Source organism: Podarcis bocagei (genome assembly GCF_964188305.1).
Source record: "Podarcis bocagei genome assembly, chromosome: 9".
NCBI classification, from domain to species: Eukaryota; Metazoa; Chordata; class Lepidosauria; order Squamata; family Lacertidae; genus Podarcis; species Podarcis bocagei.
This window is the reverse complement of record NC_138134.1, coordinates 37403502-37429384: the sequence shown is the minus strand read 5'-3', so window position 1 is coordinate 37429384 and position 25883 is coordinate 37403502. Positions and strand designations below refer to the sequence as shown.

The 25883-nt window shown below is 41.6% G+C and overlaps 1 long non-coding RNA gene across 1 annotated transcript in view; it reads left to right on the top strand.

Moving 5' to 3' along the window:
* Nucleotides 1-25883, top strand: part of LOC308595184 — a 198338-nt gene that overhangs the window by 122792 nt on the left and 49663 nt on the right. Inside the window, exon 10 of the long non-coding RNA XR_014011881.1 lies at nt 21971-22125. This is a non-coding gene — a long non-coding RNA (uncharacterized lncRNA). The remainder of the gene's footprint in view (nt 1-21970; nt 22126-25883) is intronic.

The window sequence follows — 25883 nt, the reverse complement described above, 5'->3', positions numbered from 1 at the left end:
GGGGCTTGACTTCTCCTTTAATTTCTTCAACTTCTTTTTGTAAAGCTCCCACTTTCTGAATTGCTTCTCCAGCTAATTCCCGGTTTTCCGCTGTTGCTCCTTGCAAATTCTCTATAGCTTGCGTGTGCTGGGAAACTTGTTCAGTCAATTTTTGAATCGAGGAGGTCGCTTTATCTATTTTCAAAGACTGGTCGTCCACTTTCTGGTTTAAACTTGATAGTTGCTCCAATATTTGTTTTAATAATGTATCTGACCCACCTGCTGCCATATCTTCTTCAGTGGACTTCTCGGTTATTTCCCCTTCCCTCTGAGACACCAGTACAGCTGGAACCGACGATCGGCGTCCTTGGGTCAGTGTTGTTTGTACAAATTGTGTTGGTTTTCTTTCTTTTTCTTTTTCCTTAGCCTCTTTAGATTCCTTAGCTTTAGATGCTCTTGTTCTCCCTGCACCACTCATTACACATCTGTCAGTGTTCAAGGTCAGATTGTCTATTGTTCCATGGGAGAGACAAATTCAGAAGTAAACAACCAGTGAAGTGGAATTCAAAACAAAAGTCAGTTCCCAGGATTTTATAATCCGAAAGCCCTGTAGGGGGAGTGCCACCAGGTTTCAAAGACAAAGAAGGAAGTAATCCGCCATTAAAGTTCCAAATTATTTCAAATCAGTAAATCCAATAGTCCAACAGTCCCTTCAGAAACTCAAAGTTTCCCAAAGCACCTTTTATAGTTCAACAAAGTTTCACAAGAGGTGCTTGCAACAGTATCCCATCCAATCTTTTCTGCTCAAATGTAACAGTTACGCTCCAGCAAAGTTTTTACAACTGTTTCCGCAGTTTGACACAATCTCCCTCTCTGGCAGCCCGACGATCTGGCTCCTTAAAAATACAGCCCGAAGGAGAAAAGAGACAGGAGGAAAGTCCCCATTTACTACTTCTTTTAGTCAATGTCCATTTCCACCTTCAGTTTAAAAGAACAAGCAGGTCTGATAGCACGAAAAAGTTAAAGCTTCCCACAGTCCAGTTTCAAGCGCTTTCCGCTTTTTAAAGCTTTGCTTTGATCTTGTCAGCAATGTCGGAAGACGGACTTCCCTTTTCTCGTCTCCCGCTTTCAGCCGAATTTACGAAATTCTTTGCCAAATTTTAAACCCCTTTACTCACGGGTATGTTACTTGCAGTTTGGTGTTGATTTTAGGAAGAAGGATCAGCGCTCATCTGTAACAGCCGCGCGGCTTCACTTCCGCAGAAAGAGCGATGAACTCACAGCACCGCTACCCCTCCTTCACTCCGGGTCTCCTTACGGGGTCCCTTCTGTGTTTTCAGAGCAGCTTCTGGTGCCCGCCGAGTCCCACGGCCACGGGCTCACTCTACCCGTGGTTTATCTTGATGGGTCGTCGCTATGCCGCAGCGAGCGACCCTTTTCCGCGGAGCCCCTCTTCAGAGAGAACGAAGAGGACCGCCATTACAGTTTCGCGCCGCCCCCGGAAGTCCCCATAGAGGCATCTTTCAAAACATAATTAGCAGTGGCTAAGAAGGCATTTTTGTAGCAGAAAGAGAGACTTAAACTTATCTTTTCCAATTCCACATAGGCCCGAGGCTGCTCAGGTTTTTGTGGGCCTGCTATTCACATCACAAACATGTTGGTTGATTGCATTCATGCAACTGACATCACATCTAGTCCAGATCTTATAGTCTAGGAGAGGCCTTAAGAATGGTATAGAGAATTTTGATAAATAATAGTAATAAAAAAAATAGGCAATGGTGCAGCAAGATATATATTATAACAGACAGGTGTCAGGAGAGCTAGAGGGAGTAATTCCTGACTGCTTGGCAACTGACAAAATGCTCAAAGCATTTTGATACGTGAGAAGCTTTGGTCATTCAGGACCATAATATTTCTCAGAAAGAAACATGCTATGGGATGTGGAATATTAATTGTTAGAAATTCGTAGAGACAATTGTATCATCCAAAGTCTGCGCCTGTAGATGTGTTGAAGGTAAAAATTATTGCCTTTCTCTGGAACCCATAATTCTTTTATCAGCTTTCCTCTGCTAGGCACCATTTCCCATAATGCCACGCTCAACTGCTAACGGTCATCAGTGTCAACTATACACAGATTCTTCAGTGTTAGCAAGAAATAAATATTAGGATGGCTTTAAGTTTAGTTGGAAACTATGTTATGCATAATGATTTCTCAATCCCTGCAGTTTGGTGGCATCTCTGCAAACCATCTTCTCTCATCACTGACTCGGAACCAATTTATATGCACATCTATGCCATTTTGTAATTTCCAGGATTCTACATTTTTCTTCATAGCTAGAGGATCACCTTCAGGTATGCCATTAGAGTACCTTATACCTCCAGATTTTAATAACTCATCAATATATAAAGTACAATGTACATATGCATGCAACAATCTGAAAACCAACCCCCCTTCCTACCTACCTTTATTTCATATAAAAGATGCAATTATTCATACTAGGGTGGGGAACTGGATTCAGCGGGCAGACCAGATCATGACCTTCTCAGGCCCCACAAGCTATTTTGAGGGGTGGGTGGGGCTGTCCACATACCAATCACCTGACATTACCTTGATATCAGGTGACATATTCTCCTTTGCCTGTGTTGTTTGAGTTCAAATTCTGCAGGCAAAGAAAAACACTTCACCAGATGTCCTGGTGAAATCAGGTGTTGGACAGGTGGGCAGCCTCTCAAAATGGCCCTGCATGTGTCCCACACCCTCCCTAAATCTGTCCCGGCGGTTTGAGGAAACCCCTAAAACAGATTTAGGGCACACAGGAAAATGAGTTGCAGGGTTGGGGGGCGGAGTCCCATTACATAAGTGGAAATCCTTGCAGAAATAGGATGTGTTAGTTGGATACAGCCCTATTTACCATCAGGTTTAAGATCCAGACTCTAACAATTGTTCTTATGCATAATTTGTTTCAGACAAAGCCACGTTCTGGCAGGCAATCAATAAACTCCAGACATGCACCCCAAATGCTTTCCCCCACTTTAATCCCAAACTGATCAGGCTCTGTCCCCAATCTACATGATGCTCCACTTTTGTTGCTTTTCAAATCGAAAGTTAGCAACTCTGTGAATGATTTGTAATATTTTTTAGGAAACAATTGTATGTATTTCCAAACTGTCAGCTCTTGCAAGGGGACATGGCCTTGTGAGATTGTCAGCTTGTCTTTCTAGAGCAATCACATTTGCATAAGCTCTCTCAGTTCCTCCATAATCCTCTGAATTTCATTGGCTTATCCTTCCTGAGCTTTTGCTCTCAATCCTTTAAGATTTACCTGTCTTTTCCTATTAGTCTGGCTAAAATAAATGGGAATATTCATGATGGGGTTGAAATATGAAATTCTCATCATTTATATTCACAGCTCCACCCCATCTTCCTCCTTCACCTACTTTCACCGTGTCAGGCCACATACTGCAGCTTGCATTTTCACTCTTCACCATTATCAAGGCAACTTTAGACAGAAGCACCGCTTCAAAATTGAACAGCGATTCAGAGGGACATACGGTGGAATCACATTATGTTTTCACAGTGTGTGCTGCTATTTGGGTAGTTCATTGATAAGCAGTTTGCTTTTTCCGCCACATTGGGGCATTGTTTGTTGATAAAATATGCCAAAATCCTAATAATGCAGACAGGTGAAGAATATGCATGTAACAAACTGCTCAAGCTTGGGAAGATTTACTTTAGTCTTGATGATCAGTGACAAAGAACTGAATGATGCTTTTGAAGACAACAGCTTCTGCTAGGCTGAATAAGTCAGGGAAGAGGGGAATATTTATGGAAAGCTTTTTTTCTTTCCACCCTAGCATTCTTTCAAAATAGCCTGATGTGTACACTGGATTGTTCCCAGCCAAGAAAGAAAGAAAATTATCCAGTGGGAAGAAACCATGCAGTGATCCTATCACAGTAGTTACTATTAGGGATGAATGGTATTTTCATACCATGTCCTTTTTGCATTCACTTGGTCATACGTCTGTTTTATTCTGCTTTGTGAAGCTCTTCGAAACACATTTACTCGCCACCCCAATCTCCGAGTGGTGTGAGATTGCCCAGGGGTCATGTTTCCTTCAGAATTAGGGACAGCAGAGACTGTGGTGTCTTTAAGATATGTGGTTTATTTCAACATACATACAACGATTCACAGCTTTAACACCCCCAAGAAGGCCTTGCTTCTCCCTTAGTCTTGGATTCAAATGGGAATCAGGTATGTTTCTGTCTCCCAGCTGCCCAGCCTGCCAGCTTCTAGCTTCTAGGTCACATAATTCTCTACTCTGCCCTTTGTTTTTCTAACTACCAGCAAGTTGATGAAAAGGAGCAGACCCCTTTGCTATCTGACACAGAGACACTTCCTTTGTTACCAGCTGGCTATTCCAGGAATTGAATCCATGCTGGATCCAGGAATTAGAAGGGGGCTCAAGAATACAGCTTACCCCCCGCCCCCAACTCATAGCAATATGCATTTTTGTATGCTTTTCAATGCATTTCCATGCCTGTCTGTCTGTTGATCTATCTGTCAACCTATGTATTTGTACACATTTCCTCCCTGTAAAACACATTTTTGAACTGAAATTGCATTGCAAAATTTGGAGAAACACATTATCTGATAACTACCGGTAGTTTCATGCTGATCAACATATAAGACTGGGAGTGGAGAATTAGGTTTGTTCATTTTAAAATGTAAGCAGACTGAATTTCTTCTCCATCCCTAGTTCCTTTTTAAAAAAATGCTTAATGAAGAGGAATGGGGAAAGACACCATGAGGAATATGTGATCATATAAAGGGCTTAGAAAATGGTTGCTTGCACACTACAGTAATAGTAAAAGTTGTCTGTATCTGCCCATTATGATTGCTACAATATTAAGGTGAATTAAAGATTTCAATCACCCTCCCCAAAAAGTCTCTGAACACATTTCAAAAGTGGTTCTGCTAAAGAAGTATTAGCTAGTTGTTTGTTCCATTTAATGAAAACTCTGGCATAGAAATGGCTAGAAGCAGTGATAGTCCATAGATTGCAGATGCAGTTTTCTTTTTTTATATAAAAGACTTTTATATGGTTTGCCTCCTGTAAATTTTATTTTATAGTCAATAAGTATTCTGTACTATGGAAAGCTTTCATTTTATTTCCTCTTTATATGAAATAACTCGGACTGTTGCACGCCTACATGCCTACCTTTCCAATATTCAAACTGCCTATTTTTGACTCTCCATAAATTGAGTCTTTTAACATTTCCCTTCTGGAAAAGAAAATGATTAGCAATTGAGGAGAAGCTATGTTTTAAACTACTCTTAATAGTTAGTTTATTTTCTGCATCACAACCTGCTTCTGTTTTACTTTCACAGCAGACAAAAACAATGCAAGATATGAAGGACACCAGTTCATATTTAGTAACATTGGGTCTGCATGCAAATGTGACCAAGTCCTGTCCTATTTCAGCATGGATTTTTAAGCCAAAAGCCTTAAAAACCTGCACGGGAAAAAAATTATTTATTTATTTATTTGACTTACTTACAGCATAGTTCAAGGCCTGCACCACTGACTCCAATAATGTAAAATGTTTTCCTTTCCTTTTTCATTGTGTCCATTGACACACAACACAATATACGACACAACACAATATAAGCATATCCAATTATACCAATACAAAACAAACTGAAAATAACAACCAATGGCAAGTGTACGCTCCAGGCTAGCTTCTGTAAAAACCCAGTATACATTTTTTTCAGGTCCAGTATCGCATTACTCCTTTTCCTTTCTCTTTCCGCAGGAACACCAGTGGTCCAAAACAGGGCTTTCAGATTGAATAAACCCCCAGTTCAGATGAGGTAGATGTATTGAGCAGAAAGAAAGAGAGTGAGGGGCAACTCCAAGTTAAATTCCATGGGCAGAGGAGTGATGGGATTTGATTGTGTTTTGGTGCTCCAAGGGGGAATTGTATTGGGGGGGGGGGACATGGCTGCTCCCATGTAGACATCATCAAGTTCCACTGCTCCCAGGGGAACCTGCAATATATGCATTCAAAGCACATGATGTCAAGGAGACCTGTACACTAGTTGATCCAGGCTGCAGGTGGCTGGATTCCTATTTAAAAATAAAATTTAATTAAAAGACAGAAAAATATTTTACACAAATGAAGTCAGTGATGCAGTTCTTGGGCTGCCTAATAAGGGAATCTTAAGGACTTGGGTTTGGGGGCTCATGAACTAATGTGGATCATGACTGAATCAGGTTTGTTCCCTTGGATTTCACTGGATCACTACTTTTTAAACAGAAGTGGGGCCCTGCTACCAGAAGCGTGCGGATTTCTGAGTGGCAGCAGGAGCTGGGGCTTTCAAAGCTCTCCCTAAAAGAGTAACTGAATGGGCAGGTGCCTTTAAATCTATGTACAGTGGTACCTCGGGTTACATATGCTTCAGGTTACATACGCTTCAGGGAAATAGTACCTCGGGTTAAGAACTTTGCTTCAGGATGAGAACAGAAATCATGCTCCGGCGGCGCGGCGGCAGCAGGAGGCCCCATTAGCTAAAGTGGTGCTTCAGGTTAAGAACAGTTTCAGGTTAAGAACAGACCTCCGGAACGAATTACCGTAAGTTCTTAACCCGAGGTACCACTTTATCTTTCTCTCTCTCTTCCTTTTCTAGCTGCTGTGTTCCATCCACCCTTCTACTCTACTTAGTTTTCTGTTTTTGCCCTCTCAACAACCAGTCAGCATTCCATGGTCTATAGGCACATTCAGTTCTCGTTGGACTGGTTTTGTGTGTGCATCCTTGCTTATGGTTTTCCCCAGAGATACTTTTTGTAACTCTGCCAATTTTGGAGTTACCCCAAGTCTGTAGGCAATTTTGTGGTGTAACGGGTCAGTGCGCCTGGCTGTTAACCAGAAGGTTGGTGCTTCAAGGCCGCCCAGGAATGGCTATGGGCAGGATACCTGTATTGCAGGAGGTTGGGGTACATAAACCTTAGGATCTCTTCCAACTAAGCAATTCTATTATTCAATATGTAGAATCCTGATTGTATGTATTCAGTGCCCTGAGATGCATCAAGGTCCCTGAATCTTTGGGAGGGATTGTGCTGTAAATATTTACACAAAGAACAATCATTCATTCATTTGATTTAAACCACACCCTTCAATCAAGCTATCCGAACTACTTACAATAATTTTTAATAAGAAACCCATAAAGTCCACAATAAATATTTCTGCTAGTATTTTAAGTCCCTCTATTACATCTTCTTAATTATTATTAAAGAATATAAATGAATATTAAATCAATATACTTAAGTGTGCTGATTGTAGTCTATTTATTTAGACAATTACTTGGTAACATAAAAAAGACATATGATTTAATGGAATTTAACACAAACCCCACAGTTATATTAGCAACCTTCACAATGAAGTTCTATACAGCTATAGATAATTTTTTGATGACAACAAAAAAAATATATGTCCTCACGATATGATGCATAAGATGTCTGTCTGATAAACTCCAGTGAAGTAATACTTTAATGTCTTTGACCTAAGCATAATTTCAATCAGACATGTCAGCTATATATCTCTGATGAACCTCCATAATGCATTAAAGCTTAATGGTGTTTCCACAGCATTTATTCATATCTTCTACTTCTTTAATCTTTCAGATAGCTTTACATTCAGAATGAATCTCTAAAGAAGCTTCATTAGAGTTATACTCCAGTGAGTTGTGGCCAGGATATTTTGTGTTACCCTTAGTATGGAATCACAGAGGGCAACTTGATTTTTGTAGCCAGATATATTTTCTATTGTCAAGCCTCATGCTACCTCCCCCCAGGTCATTTTGTGTAATAAATATGTTTAACCCCTCAGGTGAGACCACTTGGGGAGGGGGACCACCACTGTGTTAAATATCAGCTGTAATGTCTATCACATGCATCAAACCCAAGTGATACAATTACCTTGTTCAAACTTTCAGATGCCAGCTTGTTTAAAACTAACTGCAGTCTTGGTTTGGATGCAACAATGAACTGTGGTTGGCATAAACCAGGAAATGGCTGCTTCCAATATCTTGCTCATGGCCATATTGGATGAGGATAGGGTAAAGGGAGCATGTAGGTCAAGCCTCTTTCAGGGGGTTCATATAGTGCTAAACTATGGTTTACCATTATGTCTGAATTGGGCATGCATCTTTTAATATTTTAAAACACAGTACTTTTATGAGACTATATATAGTTTCCAAGAATTATTTCAAATTTTAATTTTTGTTTTGTTTTTAAGCAGTACATATAAACTTTGGAGTCTGAAATATAGAAACAATAATATTCACATTTCATCACTCAAAACATATAAAAAAAATATGGTGGGAAAGGCTTTTAGCAGCTCAGTGTTTTCAGTTTTAATTTTTTTGGGAGCAAAATGTTTGTCATAGCACTTAGCTTCTGTTTTCATGGAAATTGCACAACACGTCAAACTATAAATTCTCCAGTGAGCAATTTAAAATGAATATGTACTTTTAAAAGTTCACCCAAAATAGAACAAGTTTCAAGTCTTGTCTAGTATATGGATGAGATTCTCTATCAAACTGTTAATTAGTCCCTTCTCCTGTGGAGTGATTGATGGAATTACGAGTATTTTAAAGAATGGGACTGATAGCAGGAATATGTACTCTTCTTAATAGCTAAAACTTGGTTTGTAAGTTGAGGTGGTATAGTATTGAAGTCCATGGTGGGCAAGGCCAGGGGCAAAAGTGAGTGAAACAACAAATGTACCCCCCCCCAATTTGTATAGTAGACTAGTTTCTACAAAGACATTCAGGCACACCTCCCAGTTCTCTATCCAGGCAACCAAGAGGCAATATCAGTGTACAAGGATGCCTGCCAGCCAGTGGGAAGAACAGGAGGGTACGAATTAGAGCTGTTGGGAGCTTGGCATGGAGGGAGTGGGTTTGGCTGATGAGGCTTTATGGCCTTGGGAGAGTCCTAAGGGTAGATAGGGAGAGGCTCAGAGGGCCAGATTTTGCTCTCAGGCCAGTGGGTCCCCATCCCTGGTTCTATGAGCTAAAGTAACTTCATGGAGAAGCTATCACTATGCTGTTCATGAAATAGTGTAACCATGCTCACTACAAGCCAAGATTCCCACACTGCCGCAATATAGAATCAATAATAGCTTTTTAAGAAAAGCGTTGAGAAATGCTGTGTTTGTTCGAAACTGCTGTTTTTATCGCTTTGCTGTGCAGAAATCAGGTCCCAGTCCATCTGGAACAAAGCAGGCCTTAAACTGCAGCTCACGTAACGATGATAGGATTTCTATGTTTCAATACATGTAGATCTTTGACGTATTTGGTTTAGTTGAGGATATTGTTTTGACCACTAGGTGGAACTCTGTAACCTCATCTAATTTTATGCTCTTTGCAGACATTTGTTTGCCTTGAAATTCAGATTAACCTTTCCAAGGATTTGTATGTCAGATACCAGCAGATATATGCAATACATTAATATTCTTCTCCTTTTCATGTGAAACAAACTGATATAAATGCTGAAGCATTGTTCTTGAGCCCAGGGCTTTGTCTGAGCTAGGTCTTAGCAAATCTCAGGTCCAGAACCTGTTTTAATTGTTATAGCTGATCTCTGAACTAGGGATGAGTAAGCCTTTCAGTTTTGGTTTTTCTCGGTTTCTCATTTTTCCAATCTTAAGTTCAGTTCCCTGCATTTCCACATGAGTTTGTGATTTTTTAAAAAGTCCTCACAAAAATTTATCAGCAAATTCCTCCTAATATACACATGGTTATTTGCAATTTCTCCTGATATACATATTTTTGCAAAGCAATTTCCCATTCTAGAATGAGCATTGTATGTTATTTAATTAATATATATTATATGTACAATTTACCCTTGTAGATTTTTCATGACATTACTTGACTGGAGAACTGAATTGTAAAATTTGGAGAAATTTGAATTTTGAAGGATTGCTGTTTTGGTTTGAATATTGCCTTGGAAATTGAGAATTAGATCGTTTTCTTTTCAATGCCAACTGAACTAAATTTCTTCCATATTTGTACTCTGCATAACCACAGCTATTTCTTCCATAATGTGGTTTGTGAGCTGAAGTGGACTGGCTGAAACTATATGGTTTCAGTTTACTTGAGCCCCAGCAGCTTTTCAAATATAGTACCTAATTATGATTATATCAGGTCAATAACCACAGGTGAGCTCTGAAGATATGGCAATCTTAGAGAAGTTCCAGCTCTGCTGGAATTTTAAAAAATGCTTTACCCAGTTGTTCAGTAAGAAGTATAGTCATACCTTGGTTTTCAAACAGCTTAGTTCTCGAACGTTTTGGCTCCCGAATGCTGCAAACCCAGAAGTGACTGTTCTGGTTTGTTAACTATTTTTGGAAGCCGAACATCCTACAGGGCTTCTGCAGCTTCTGATTGGCTGCAGGAGCTTCCTGTAGCCAATCAGAAGCCGCACTTTGGTTTCCAAACATTTTGGAAGTCAATGGACTTATGGAATGGATTCCGTTCAACTTCCAAGGTACGACTGTATATTGAATCCTCACTTGAGATCAGCACCACATATTTGAGCAAGAGTTTCCCAGCCCAACAATGTGGGCCAAGGGACCCTTTTAAGTGTATTGTTACAGAGTTATGTTCTTGTGCATGGAGAATCTGTTGATTCAGTGAGGGTTAATTCTCCTTTCTGCCAGAAACGCTGGAATTCTGCTACCTTTTCTTCAGATTTGCATGCCAATAGAGGTATAGGAAATGAGAAAATGGTTGCCTCATTCCCGGCTAATTCATTAAACCATTCTTTGTTTCCCCTGTTGTGATTAGTTTTGCTGAGATCCGGAGGTCGATGTAGCAGCAAAGTACTTTTTTCTTTGATGAACTCAGCAGGTTTTGTTTCATTGTGAAACAATGGCTAGCAGATGGAAAACTGAGCTTGGCTGGCTATTGTGAAACTAATGCATATTGTTTCTTTTAACAACTTGGTTTTTCTTCATCTTTGAGAAATTGCACCATTAAAAAAAAAAAATCTTCCAGTTACTAAAACTGAATTTAATGAACTCTGGAGAACAAATTAAAAACCTACAGTTTATTTAATCTGCCATGATCCAGAAAGATCCTGCTGGTGCCAAGGTTGAAAGGTAAAGGGACCCCTGACCATTAGGTCCAGTCATGGCTGACTCTGGGGTTGCAGTGCTCATCTCGCTTTATTGGCCGAGGGAGCCGGCGTACAGCTTCCAGGTCATGTGGCCAGCATGGCGAATCAGAGCAGCACACGGAAACGCCGTTTACCTCCCCGCCGGAGCGGTACCTATTTATCTACTTGCACTTTTGACATGCTTTTGAACTGCTAGGTTGGCAGGAGCTGGGACTGAGCAACGGGAGCTCACCCCGTCACAGGGATTCGAACCGCCGACTTTCTGATCAGCAAGTCCTAGGTTCTGTGGTTTAACCCACAGCACCACCCGCGTCCCACTGGTGCCAAGGTTAGGTGAAGAATAATACAGTCATACCTTGGGTTACAAACGCTTCGGGTTGTGTGATTTTGGGTTGCGCACCGCGCTGAACGCGGAAGTACCAGAATGGGTTACTTCCGGGTTTCGGCACTTGTGCATGTGCAGAAGTGGTAAATCGTGCTTTGCACATGCGCAGAAGCACTGAATCGCGACCCGCGTGTGCACAGACGCGGTGCGGTGCTGCGGGTTGCGGACACTGTGGGTTGCGAATGTGCTTCCCGCATGGATCACGTTCGCAACCCGAGCGTCCACTGTAATACTAGTTTATCCTTTTCCTTTTAAAGGATGGCATTTCAGCATTCTTATCTGTTTTCCCTTCAATGTGATCATGAAGTTTCTTTATTATACCCATTAACATGGGCTGCAATGCTGCCAGTGCTTTGATGACAGTTCTGTCGTGCTACCCAGGTGCTTGGTCTCGCTGCCATTCCAAACACGATGCCTCTTAATACCATGAGTCTCTTAGCTTTGCTCTACAAATATCTGTGCAAAGCGTGAGGCTTTGACAAGCATGACAACAGAAGCATACCTTGGCATAAACTAGTTATCTTCATTTATAGGAGAGAAGCTTAATCTTGTTGTCTGTGATGAGCAAGGGCTCCAGATAGATGCAAACGCCTGACTCTGTAGCTGACAAATGCTGGATGAAGCACAGTCTGCAAACATTGTGGGCTTGCTTAATGACCCCAAGAACTTCAAGATACAGCCATGACCTTACGCCCTTGGATAACACTTGGATAATTTGAAGGATGGCCTTACCCCATACATCCACAATTGACAGCTTTAGTCTGCCAAACTAGCCACTTTACAAGTGCCATGTAGTGTTTGTTCCACATCTGCAAGGAATAGTTATTTTCATGTGGTATCAGCTCTGGAACTCCCTACCTACCTAACACCAGGCAGATGGAACTGCTGTACAGTTTAAAACAGTTACCCAGACAGGTACTTTTAATATGTCTACTTGTTTAAAATGTTGTTGCTTTTATCAGTATTTCTTGATACATATCTGATACTGTTTTATGTAAATCTCTTAAAGATAGAGGTAAAGGGACCCGTGACCATTAGGTCCAGTCGTGGCCGACTCTGGGGTTGCGGCGCTCCTCTCGCTTTATTGGCTGAGGGAGATGGCATACAGCTTCTGGGTCATGTGGCCAGCATGGCTAAGCCGCTTCTGGCAAACCAGAGCAGCGCACGGAAACGCATTTACCTTCCCACCAGAGCGGTGCCTATTTATCTACTTGCACTTTGACGTGCTTTCGAACTGCTAGGTTGGCAGGAGCAGGGACCGAGCAATTTGAGCTCACTCCGTTGTGGGGATTGGAAACTCCAACCTTCTGATCAGCAGGTCCTAGGCTCTGTGGTTTAACCCACAGTGCCACCCATGTCCCTCCGTAAATCTCTTAGATCTATTTTATTATTAAAGTGGTGGACTCTCTTTCCTTAGAGGTTTTTAAGCAGAGGTTGGATATCCATCTGTCATGTATAATCTAGTGAGATTCCTGCATTGCAGGGGGTTGGGCTAGATGGCCCTTGTGGTCTCTTTCAACTCTAAGATTCTATGGCCAGTTTTGATAAATAAAATAATTATTTTAAGTATGGGCAGAAAATACAGCCCTCTCTGTTCTACTCAGTTGATTGTAATATGAATTGCAGCTAATATGGCTTCTCTCGAATTGTCCTTTTCATTCTGGGGAAACCCAGCCAGATGGGTGGGGTATAAATAATAAATTATATTATTATTGGCATTGCAAATTTTGGAGAAGTGCACATTTTGAAGGATGGCTGTGTTTTAATTTGTGCATATTCAGAAAGTGTGAATTTGAAAGCTTCACCTTTAAATGTGACCTGAATCGAATTGCTTCTCCATCCTTACATAGGGCATTCAACTTCTGCATAAAGGCAATCATAGAACACTTCCAGTTATGCTATATAGAATGCATATTTCAAGTGTTCACAGGAGAGATTATACAGATTGACAATGAAATGAAAGCCATGAGAGTGCTATCAGTGTTTTGCATTTTCTTTTGATACATGTTTTTAGATTTCCCTATTCAGTGTGTATATCTGTGTGTGTTGATGCAAGAGTTTGCGAAAACTGCTATCAAAGGAAACAGGCGTAATAGATGCGATAATACGTTCACTCTTCATACGCTAGGTTCTCAAACTCTGTTGAGGGTACTTTGGGTGATTCTACTTTGTGAAGGAAACCTCAAAGTCCTCTTGTTACAAATTTACCAATTATCAGATGATTCTTTGCCGGGGGGGGGGGGGGAGAGATACCCAGAATCACAAGGTTTATAAAGTTTTATTTCCTACCAATTATAATAGTAAATGAAGCTTCCTTTATTCCCAGTAACAAATCTACTGGTTACCACACTTAAATAGAGCTCTCATTCTGAAACACATACCCTCCAACTTGTTAATAATAATAATAACAACAACAATAATAATAATACCTCGCCAATCTGACTGGGTTGCCTCAGCCACTCAGCACAACTTCCAACACATATAAAAACATACTAAAACATCAAACACTTAAAAAAGCTTCCCTGTATAGGGCTGCCTTCAGATGTCTTCTAAGGGTTGTACAGTTACTCATCTCCTTGGTTCAGGGGTCACATAACTGCATACCCTCCAACATTTATCCAGTGGAAATAGGGATGTCCTAAGGAAAAGCGGGGCATTCTGGGATCAGATCAGAAACTGGGATAGTTTCTGTGAATCCAGGACTGTCCCTGGAAAAAAGGGACACTTGGAGGGTCTAGAAAGAGAGTTTGAATTTTAAATTGACAGGCCTTATGCCTACTTTCTCAAGAACACACATGTTGGCATGACCAGGCCCAGTAATAGCTTAGGTGATTCAAGGATGGAGTTCTGGTTTGCACAACACTGCTTGGGTCTTTCTTTGTTGATCTCTGATTTGCTATGAAGTGGCGGTGTGTGTGTGTGTGTGTCAAATCTGTGTATACTTCAGGAGTTTGATGGTCCTAACTACGTCTTGGTCAATCTTTTTGGCATGCCCTCCTTCTTCTACTCTGCAATCACTCTTTTTGCTCTCTTCCTCTGCCAGGTGCTGCCATGGTCAAAACAAAACACCTAAATACACAAAAGCATAGGAGCAAGGTTAACAGTTTAATAGCATTAAAATTGCATGTACAGAGCTCAGGAAGGAAAAAAAAAGTTTTTGTCTTGTGCTGAAATTGTCATTAAGTTAGGTGGCAGGCAAATTTCTCAGGCAGAAGTTCTGTAACTGGGGTCACCACGAAGAAGGCCTCTCTCTAATAGCCAGGTGCCTCCCTTCAGATTGCAGGGGTACCTTCAGGAGACCTGCCCTTGAAGATTATAGAGAAAAGGTAGGTACATATGGAGGCAGTTGGTCCTTCAAATATTCTAGTCATAAATTTGGAGGACTTAAAAGGTTAACACCAGAACCTTGAATTAGGCCTAGAATCTGTGTGCCAACGAGGGTGGCACAGCACAGTCATAATATGATCGTAATGCTTAATTCAGTTAGTAATCTAGCAGCCTATATTTTTCATTAACTGCAGCTTTTAAGCAGTCTTTTAGGTCAAGTGTGTATAGTTTGGCCCTTTCAGATCTCCTTTCAAAACTCAGAGCAGCTATAACCTCATTTTCCTAAGCTTTGTTTCTCTATGAATGAGCTCTCCATTCATGAATGGAGAAGTCATGGAGTGACAGTGTTAGATATACAGTCCTGTGCCTCTGTGACAGTTGTAGTAATGGAAGAGTTTATGAAGATAAATATTTGAAAGGACATTAACTATGTAAGACTGTTACAGGCATAACTGCTAACTAGACATACTAGCTGCCTGCTAACTTGGTTAGTGAATTGGGAGCAAGCCTTGGGTGACTGCTCTTGGATAAGAGCAATCCCTCCCACTTTAGCACATTTTAAAAGTGGAAAAGAAGTGAAAGCCTGCTTAACCCCTTACAGATGTTAAGAGTGACTACAGGAAGGAATAGCACTGTGGCAGCAAACGCTGCCTCAAGATGCATGAACTAATTTATAGGGCTAAATCAGGCATAGGCAAACTCAGCCCTCCAGATGTTTTGGGACTACAACTCCCATCCTCCCTAGCTAACAGGACCAGTGGTCAGGGATGATGGGAGTTGTAGTCCCAAAACATCTGGAGGGCCGAGTTTGCCTATGCCTGGGCTAAAGAGAGCCCGAAAATGTCTGTTTGCAACCCCAATACCTTTGTTGGAGTTTTGCACTGTAATTTCACATGGTGAAATCTGGGGTACAATCCTAGCGGACGGTTCTTTCCCACTGTTTAAAATTTCATGTGACATGATGGCATATCAATAAAAAAGCTGCTGCTCCATAATGTAACAGGTAAAGGTAAAGGTAAAGGGACCCCTGACCATTAGGTCCAGTCGTGACCGACTCTGGGGTTGCGGCGCTCATCTCGCTTTATTGGCCGAGGGAGCCTGCGTACAGCTTCCGGGTCATGTGGCCAGCATGACTGAGCCGCTTCTGGCGAACCAGAGCAGCACACAGAAATGCCGTTTACAGTGCCACCTGCGTCCCTAATGCAACAAGTACTACCGTGTAAAAGGAACATTAGTAATTGGGACAGAAGCTCTATTATTAAAACCAGGAAAACAAATGCAATGAACCCCATGTCTGAATACAGCATACATGTGCGACGTCTTTTCAGATGTTTAAACGGAACATCTGTAGGGCATTGTAGGACCTGAGTTTTGCCTCTTTCCCAATGTACTTTCTTTGTACCCACTTTGAACATCTACAAAGGACTGTGGGGAAAGTATGCATTCCTCAGGTTGAGTCCCAATTTACTAGCCAAATTAAGTAGGGACACAGCGCTGCACTGCAGTGTGCCCAGAGCTTCTGAATGTGTTGTATGATTCTGTCGGTGGATTTTAAAAATTAACTGAAAAGCTAATAGTAGATTCTTGTTACTGTTGTGTTAAATAGAAATATCAAAACTGGGTATTCTATCCTTCAAAAAGAAAAAAAAAAGAAAATATGTTTCAGTTAATATAAAAGCAAATGGCACACTGTGTTTTTAAGTTCTAACAGTGTACTATCAAAATTTTTCTTTAATGGTTTGAATATAGCCTGCAAAGGCTCATGAGATGAAATTTTTACAATGCTAGGCTTGTGCTTAATTTATATGAAACAATCAATTGCGTTTAAAGAATATTCAGGCATAAAAAGTTGGCTTGTAGGTAAATGATTCAGCTTCTCCCTTTTTTCTGTCAAACTGTAATCATCCTAGAGTGAGAAGCATTACATTGTTTTGGCGTTCTCACTGATTAGGGATATCTTGCAAGTGATTTGATTAAATATTGTCAGATTAAACAAATGGAAAGCTGGAAAAGAAAACCCTAACCAAATGGTAGACTCTATTCACATATAATTTAATGAGAATTGTTAGTTTATGCACTGCCATACCTTTTCATTTATTTGAAATTTTGGCCAGCTGTTTATTTTCCCCCTCATGGTGATTGCAAGCTAGAGGAACATTCAAACAAAAAGGAGAAGAATCCTTTAGCTGATGTAATAAGTATTGCTTAGTTTCAGTCCCTCTGGCATTGCTGGCCTGCAGATCATTAAGGATGTCCCGATTTCCATGTAGATGTTTACATGGATCTGTTGAATGGGTTGGCTGATTTCAATGAAAGATGTACATTTTTCCATTCTAGACATGATAGAGCATGTCTCTTTGTTGAACTGAATGGGGCAATTCTGAGCACAGATCAGAACTTTAGTGTTCCCATGCAGTTTGTGAATTAGGACACCAATCTTCAAATGCCCCACAGTTGACATTCATGCTGAAAACAAATCCCAAGCCTCAGACTTACATTTTAGGGCTACACAGACCACAATCCAAAAGTTTAGTTTGGGAGAGGCATTAGCAGAGTTCTACTTGTGGAAATCAAACATGGGGCAGGAGGCAATCCAACCCCCCAGTTCTTCCTTTGTCTAAAGCTAATTTGGCCTTCAAAATTTGCTCTACAGGTTTGACAGAGTCCCTGCAGAACAGCATGGTGAAAATTGCACCTTGCATTTATGAAAACTTCAATTGAATTGCAGCTCCTTTTACAATTGGAAGAGGCCTTTCTGTTTACAGAACTCCTTTCACTCATAAAATGACCCAGCCTTCTCCAACCTCATGCCCTCCAGATGTTGTAACTGAAATTCTTATCAGCCAAAGCCATCATGACTAATAGCCAGGAATTAGGGAGCCTGTAGTCCAAACTATCTGTCCCCTACCAGGTTGGGGGATGGCTGGCATTAGGAAAGCCACACTAAAGTCTCATTGAAATGAATGAACATAAATTTGTCACAACTGGGGATGCAAGGAGGAAGCAACTTCTACCCTGTCCCATGTCCATAACAACCAACGCTGCTTTTGTTCTGCTACTCTTTGACCTCTGCTAGCTAATGTAACTAGTTATGTAATGAATTTCAATGCATTTCAATGGAATGGCAACATTACAAACAATTCAGAAAATAATGTAATTATTTTGTAATGTTTACAAACTGAAAGGAATCACATAATGAATACTACTTTTATTCACTCGTGTGATTTTTGATTGACCTTGGATCAACATGTGACTTGTGGCAAATTTCCATTCCAATTTCCATTTCTGATGCAATTCTCCAACATCCCTAGTCAAAACTAAGTCATTATATTGATTTTAGTGGGGCATGAGGAGATTTTGGTCATATAGTTAATTATGAAATCCCCTTAAGTTCCCCTCAAAAATGTATTTTAAAGGCCTAGCTCATGCTCACTGAAAAAAAGGGGAATTAAATGTGCTTAACTCTGTGCTCAGGATCATGTTAGCAAACCAGGCTTCTGAAGCTGCATTGTATGATTTGTGTGATTCACACGCCTGTCTGTGAGGAGCGTGAGAAGGGAAGACAGGCTTATCTTTCTTCCAGCATGAGACTAAAATTGTACTTTCACTTTTACACTGTGGATTTTTCTTCTCTCGGATCTGAGAGCAAGTACCATGATACCATGATTTCTTGTCTGTATATTCTGTAAATAAATTAGTAGTTTAGAACTACAATGTCTCTAACTTCTTGCTGTGTTAAGCCAGAAGGATAGTGTGCTTACACCAGCTGGTGTAGGTCACTGGGAAGCCTTTTCCAGAGCTATGCTCACCGGAGTACGTCCAGAGGAATGGGGGCTGCAGGCACCCCAGGGCATTTTCTCCCAACAGATCATGCCCAACATTTGCCCACCTCATTTTTGCAATCTGAATAATAATCCTAACTGGCTTATTTTCCAGAGGGAAGTATTCATATAAACATGAATAATTGTGGCATACAAAGTCAAATTGCATTTCTGGCACCATTATCTGAAATACATTTACTTCTGAGGAGGCCAAATTGCATTTCATGATGATTCTTTCAGGTAAGCATGCTTAAAGTCTCACTCTGGTCATTTCTCCCTTAAAGTTCCCACCTGAAAAGGCTACCAGTCCCTGGCCAGGTTTAGAATGTACTAAGGTAGGCAAAAGGACACGGGTGGCACTGTGGGTTAAACCACAGAGCCTAGGGCTTGCCGATCAGAAGGTTGGCGGTTCGAATCCCCGTGACGGGGTGAGCTCCCATTGCTCGGTCCCAGCTCCTGCCAACCTAGCAGTTCGAAAGCACGTCAAAGTGCAAGTAGATAAATAGGTACCACTCTGGCGGGAAGGTAAACTGCGTTTCCGTGCGCTGCTTTGGTTTGCCAGAAGCGGCTTAGTCATGCTGGCCACATGACCTGGAAGCTGTACGCTGGCTCCCTCGGCCAATAAAGCGAGATGAGCACCGCAACCCCAGAGTCGGCCACGACTGGACTTAATGGTCAAGGGTCCCTTTAAGGTAGGCAAAAGAAAAGATGAGGAAGCAGGGGTGGAGGAAGGGGGATGCGGTGGGTGTGGGCCACCCAAGGTGTCACCACTGGGGGGGGGGCGACAAAATGCCAGGTGGCACTCACCGTGGGGCGTGCAGTGTACCGGAGCCATGCCTCTCTCCTGGGAGAGACGCGGTATCTTGGGCACGTGCAGGCTCCGCATTGCCCAAACAGTCTGCCCGCTGCCTCCCCCGCTGTAGGGTGGCTGACTGGGAGGAGGCAGGCAGACCCTGGAGGCCCCTGGGTGCGCCCCACCCCGTCCCTATGGGCGGCTTGCCCAGCTCCTGGGTGCGCTGCCCCAGGCGCCCAAGTGGCTTCCTCTGCTGCTGTGAGGAGGTTCTGTAAAGCAGGCCTGGCAAAATCTGTTGGTGATCAGGCAACCTCCAAGGTTTGTTTCAGATTCCTGTAACATCTGTTGTGTGAGTGATCCCTTTGCCCCCATGCTTTGTCATAAAGGGTAATGTGTTTCTGCCTGCAAGCCTTCCTTAGTTTTCATCAAACTTATCCTTTTTGTTCAGCAGTTGACCTTCTTTTGCACAGACCTTAGTTCCTTGTGTCCTTACCGTAGGTGAGTTCAGGCAGTGCATCTCAGAATGCCAGCAGCCTGAGAGACAGGCTATCATTATAAGTCAGCCAGTCTCACCCATGTGTTGCATGGGGTGTAAATATTGGATGATTGTATTTCAGAAGCCTACCCACCTATCTCAGTGAGAAAATTCAGGCAGTTGTGATACTTTTTGAGCTAGGTTTCTAATTTTGTATAGATACATATTTACAAATCTGCCAGTTTAGCGTGAAACATCCTCACATTAAGAGGTGATTAATGGCCACTTAGACTGGCATAGTTCCCCTGGCGGTAGTCTTTGAATTACTACCTTAAATTTAGGACTGCCAACTGATTACATTTTAAAAACCATATTAACTATCAGGCTTTTAACTGATTCATTGACTTATACTTTTAAAATTTATATGCTTCAGAACTTCATTGAAATCTCTCCTTTGAAGATCCAGAAATAAAGGTTTCTCTTCAGTATGAGAAAAAAAGCAAAAACTGTAATCCTAAACCCACAGACCTGTGACTAAGTCCCATTGAATTATATAAAACTAGAATAGACATGGTCAGGGTTGCGCTGTTAGTGACCAAACCTACCACTCTTTGTTAAAACGTTTTTAATGAACATATGGAATCTTCTCTATGACATTAAGGCACCTAAGCAGAAGAGGAAAGACTTCAAAAATAAATGAGTACAAAGCACCATTTGACATTGATTTCAGTGGATTCATGATTGAAGTACAGTAGCTGAATGATTTGTATTGTTAGAAGGAAAAAAAGTAAAGAACAAGCCCAAATTCTCTTGTAACAATGGCTTGGGAGAGCAGGGGGGAGGTGGTAGGATGGTGTGTTAGTGCTTCTCTGCTGACCTCTGCTAGTGACATGGGGCGGGGGGGGGGACTCCACTGTAGCAGAGTATTGATGATTTTGGATCCACTGGATCTGAAGTCCAACAGATTCCTAGAGAGTCTTTACTCTTGGGCCCTTCATCTACTCCAGCCTGGAGCATGTGTAGTGAAAAGAAGGAAAGAAACCATCCTGTACCAGCCTGTGGAATGCCCTCTCGTCAGATGTTAAGCAGATGAGTAATTATATAACATTTAGGAAACACCTGAAGGCAGCCCTGTATAGGGAAGCTTTTTAATGTTTAATGTTTTACTGTGTTTTTATATGGAAGCAGCCCAGAGTGGTTAGGGCAACAAATGTTGCTGCTGCTGCTGCTGCTGCTGCTGCTGCTGCTGCTGCTGCTGTTCTTCTTCTTCTTCTTCTTCTTCTTCTTCTTCTTCTTCTTCTTCTTCTTCTTCTTCTTCTTCTTCTTCTCCTCCTCCTCCTCCTCCTCCTCCTCCTCCTCCTCCTCCTCCTCCCCCCCTTCTGCCCTGATATGTGGAAGCCAATGGACCTATGGACCTTTTGATGTGGCTATAGATTTCACACGTTGTTCCCCTCCATACTTTGTCCACATTGTTCCTGTAAAGCATGAGCTTTTTGTTGCTGAGCTTTTTGTTGTTGGGCAGGGGTGCCCAAACTTTTTTCAAAGAGGGCCAGATTTTTGATCAAGTGAACATGCATGAGCTTTTTGTTGTTGAGCTTTTTTAGGATTAGGCCCCCAAATTGGACTTTGGACATGCCTGCTGCAAAGAATAAGCAATTTCTAGCATCCATAACATTTAAGAAGATACCTGGAGGATCAGAAGGAGATCCTAATATATTCCCAGTGTTCAACAATAAGCCTACCGATTTTCCAATTTGCCATAAGTGGGAGGAAATCAGTGCATCTGCATGTCATTGAACGCTTAAGAGTCCATATCATTCAAATCCTTCTTTATGGACAGACTCCTTCACCATGAGGGACATATCCTGATGGTTACAAACATTTTAGTACATGAATTTCACTGTTTATTTATTAATGCTGCTTAAACTGTTTCTGTCTCAGCAGTCTGAGCCATCCTTGCCTATCTTAATCCAAATATTTAGTAGCATGTCTGCTTTTCTCATCATTAGGTACATCAGACTGTGCACTGATATATGTCGTGAACAGGGATGGAGTGAAATAATTATTTCTCTGGAAAAATTCCACTGCTGTACTGGTATTGTGCTGGCAGCTGGATGTGACCCTGGAATTTGTGTTGCATGAACAAAGGTAGAGAGGAATCAAGGTCAGTGAATTCATTGCTATTAATTTGCAAGCTCATTTTTGACCTTGTTGCAACATCGGCTCTTTGAAGATGGATGGTATTAAATATTATATTTTATGTAGGCTACAATCTTCTTAATTGTTTTATTACTATATTTCGCCAAAAGCAGTTTAAAAGTCATGAGCTTTAACAAGCTCCTTTTATACCATCCACTGCCTCTGAGTATTTTGCAACTTTGTTCCTTGGGAGGTGTTACCAAAGCACTATGACTTTTGCTCTTTTTCCTCCTGAAAAAGGGGAAGTTGACAATTAATCCTCAGTAATAATCCAAGAATGTGAGAAGTGGGAATGATCCTCAATAGGTCCTGCAAGTGGGCTGGCGTGCTTTGCTGTTCTTGTTTAAATGCTAGTTAGCCCTGTTCCCGAATGTTTTCACTTTGCCTCTTTTGTGTTTTTATTTTGCCTTTCCACTCTGAACACAGAGTGCTCAAGGCAGCGAATTTCATTAAAACAACAGAAACTCCAATATACGTTACACAATGAAAACAATTAAAAATCACAAAAGTATCGCTCAGTAAAACAAACCGTCAGAAAATACACAAAATCAGATTCAAGGGAGGCCAGTAAGGTCTCCTGAATACCCTCCAAGTGTCCTGATTTTCCACGGACAGTCCTGGAATTACGAAAGCCATCCTGGCTTCTGGTTTGGTCATGGAATGCCCCTATTTAACCCACCAGTGCTTCCACTGCTGAACTTGAGGAAGAAGATGAACTGGCTCTTTTCCTGAGCGATGGCAGCTGCAGCTGCAGAGACTGAGAGGGAGCACCATGTTGCCTCTCCATGGCTGCTGCTGGCCTCCTCCTTTGGCAGCTCATAGTGGCTGCTGGAAGGCAGGCAAGGAGGAGGAGAGGCTGTCACCCAGCCCCACACGATGCGCTGGCTCTGAGGGGCAGGCAGAGGGCAGAAGCACCCTGGGTGGGAAAAAAGGGAGAGTGAAGCAGAGTACAAGGAATCTTGATTATTATTTTTTAATGCTTTGTGCTTGTAATCTTAAAAGGTAAATGTAAAGAATCCCTGACAGTTAAGTCCAGTCACAAATGACTCTGGGTTGTGGCGCCCACTCGCTTTACTGGCCGAGGGAGCTGACGTTTGTTCACAGACAGTTTTTCCAGGTCATGTGGCCAGCATGACTAAGCCACTTCTGGCGAAACCAGAGCAGCGCACGGAAACGCCGTTTACCTTCCCACTGGAGCAGTACCTATTTAACTACTGTGATAATATCTTTGTACTATTTAATAATAGTTCTTTTCTGAATCTGATGTCTTTGTGTCAAGTCCATTTTCATCTAACTGGTTATCTAATTTTTTGCTTACTTTTTATTTTTTAACCTTTCTTGTATTTTTTACAGTTCTCTTTCTCTACATGTGGAGTAATTTTTTATTAAGTGAAGGAAAGCAAACAAACTTAGCAGATAATAACAGTAATTATATGGAAATGTGGTAATGAATAAAATGTTTAATCCACTAAGATTGTTATTTGCAGCTTCCCATGGAAACTGGAGGACATCCTTTTTGCCTTTTGCCCCTTCCTTGTCTAACTGTGTTTTTAAGTCGCGCCAAAACCCTGCCCCCTTACAGGATATCACTTATACAGATGTGCAATGATGAAAAGCAGCAACAACCCCTCAACTCAGTTCTTCGCCATCACAAGACCTGCAACAAGACACCAGAGTTTTCAAGTGCCCACAGCTATCTCTTTCAAAGGATATAGACTGATGGGGGAGTGGGGCTGACAAAGGGGGGAGGAGTTGAATTGCAAGGACATTTTCTCACTTTTGAAACTCAAGCCTCTGTGCTCCAGGATTCAAAAGATACATACGTAAAAGATCACAATTGTGTCAAGATATGCAACTGATATTTAATTAGGTTTTTTTGTGTATTATGTGTTATTACGTAGGAATGTTGAAATGTGTCTGACAGTGTGTTATTTCCACAAAGGGGGGGGCGTGTATTTTTGTGTGTAATTGTTTTTATGTTTAATGTCTTATTCCTTACACCCCACTGGAGGATTCTCATGCATTTTATACTTTCTAATAGCTCACACTATTGTGTAGTCCAGTGTTTAGATAACCACATTTCATTGTCCCACCTGGCACTATGCCAACCTTCCCTACCCATTTAAAAAAATGTGCTAAAACTTGCTTTACCAAGGAGAAGCTTCTAAGAAACATGAAGGTGGATATGCTTTGGTTTAGCAGGAAGGATCCCTTATAGACTTAAATTGACTTATTTGGACAACTGCCCTTGTTAAGAATGGTTTTCTTTTAACAGATTGGTTTGAAAAGTTGAGAACCATGGGGCAAGATAAATTCAAATTGGACTCAGTTTGAATTGGGCAAGTGTATCCAGGCTGCAATTAGCTTTTTGGTCCTTTAAGTGCAAGTGAGCAACTTCCCATGAGTGCAAAACCACAGCCTATAATAGAATCCCATAGAAAGGCCAAGGCCAAGGCATCTCCCTCACGAGATGCCCAAACCTGTGCCAGCTATGGTGAATGCCAGGCGACATGGTTAAATGAAAGCCCTGAGGGGATTCAACAGACAGGATGTGTTGCTGTAGCACTATGTCAGTGTGAGACCACAGAAGAACTAGCTTGACACCTGAGAAACACACAAAAATGGCGAAGGACAAAACACCAACTGCATTTTTCAGTCATTAGTGGACCTTCCTGCTAGGTGTAAAGCATAGAACACTATTGAGTAAATGGTCTCTCCCAAAGTGTTAGAATGCCACATGTAATTTAGTAGCAAAACACAACATGTGTTATTTTTATATGATATATTCATACAAAGACATCCATTTACAACATACGATGTTATTATTTGTGGGGCAAAATTTTTTAAGAAAAATTCTAGCCCCAAAGGGGGGAATAATGTGATAGGAATTTTATGGTTTTAGATATATAGTAATGTTCATAACTGCAGATACATAGATCAGCACAGGAAAGCCAACCTGGAACCATTTTGATTCCTAAACTGACCAAATCCTTTCTCTGCAAGGTTAAAAATGGAAAAGCCTCCCCATTGTCTCTTCCTTCACAAATCCTGTCTTAATCTGTGTTTGAATAAGGTGTGAGCCTGTGACCTGGCCCAGGAAATAAGTATTTTACCACTACAAAAGAATGGCCAGGCTCCCCAGGAAATTCAATCAAGCAACCTGCCAGACAGGAGATAAACAAGGACAAGAGAAAAACAACATTTAAATTTCTGTGATGTAGGTGGGATGTATCTGAGGGGTGGTCTTAGGTTACACCCCTTCTGTGATGTATGCATAATGTTTCTGGGGGTGGTCTTGATCTAGAGAATGGGAATTTCAAAAGTCTTTATAAGGCCTTGCACGCCATTGTTCTGGATCCTCTTCCTCTCCTGCGTGTGAGGGGAGTACCCTGTTGCAACAGATCAATAAAGATCAAGCTTACTAGCTGCTTTGCTTCTCAATATTCTCTGGTTGGCCGCTGTTATTTTCTCCTACCAATAGGGAACCTATGTAAGGACTCTATATGGGCTCTTGGATACCCCATAAGGGAAAAGGGCATATTTTTATTTACAACACTACTTGCACTTTGACATGCTTTTGAACTGCTAGGTGGGCAGGAGCAGGGACCGAGCAATGGGAGCTCACCCTGTTGCGGGGATTCGAACCACCGACCTTCCAATTGGCAAGTCCTAGGCTCAGTGGTTTAGACCACAACGCCACCCGCGTCCCTACATCTAATCTTA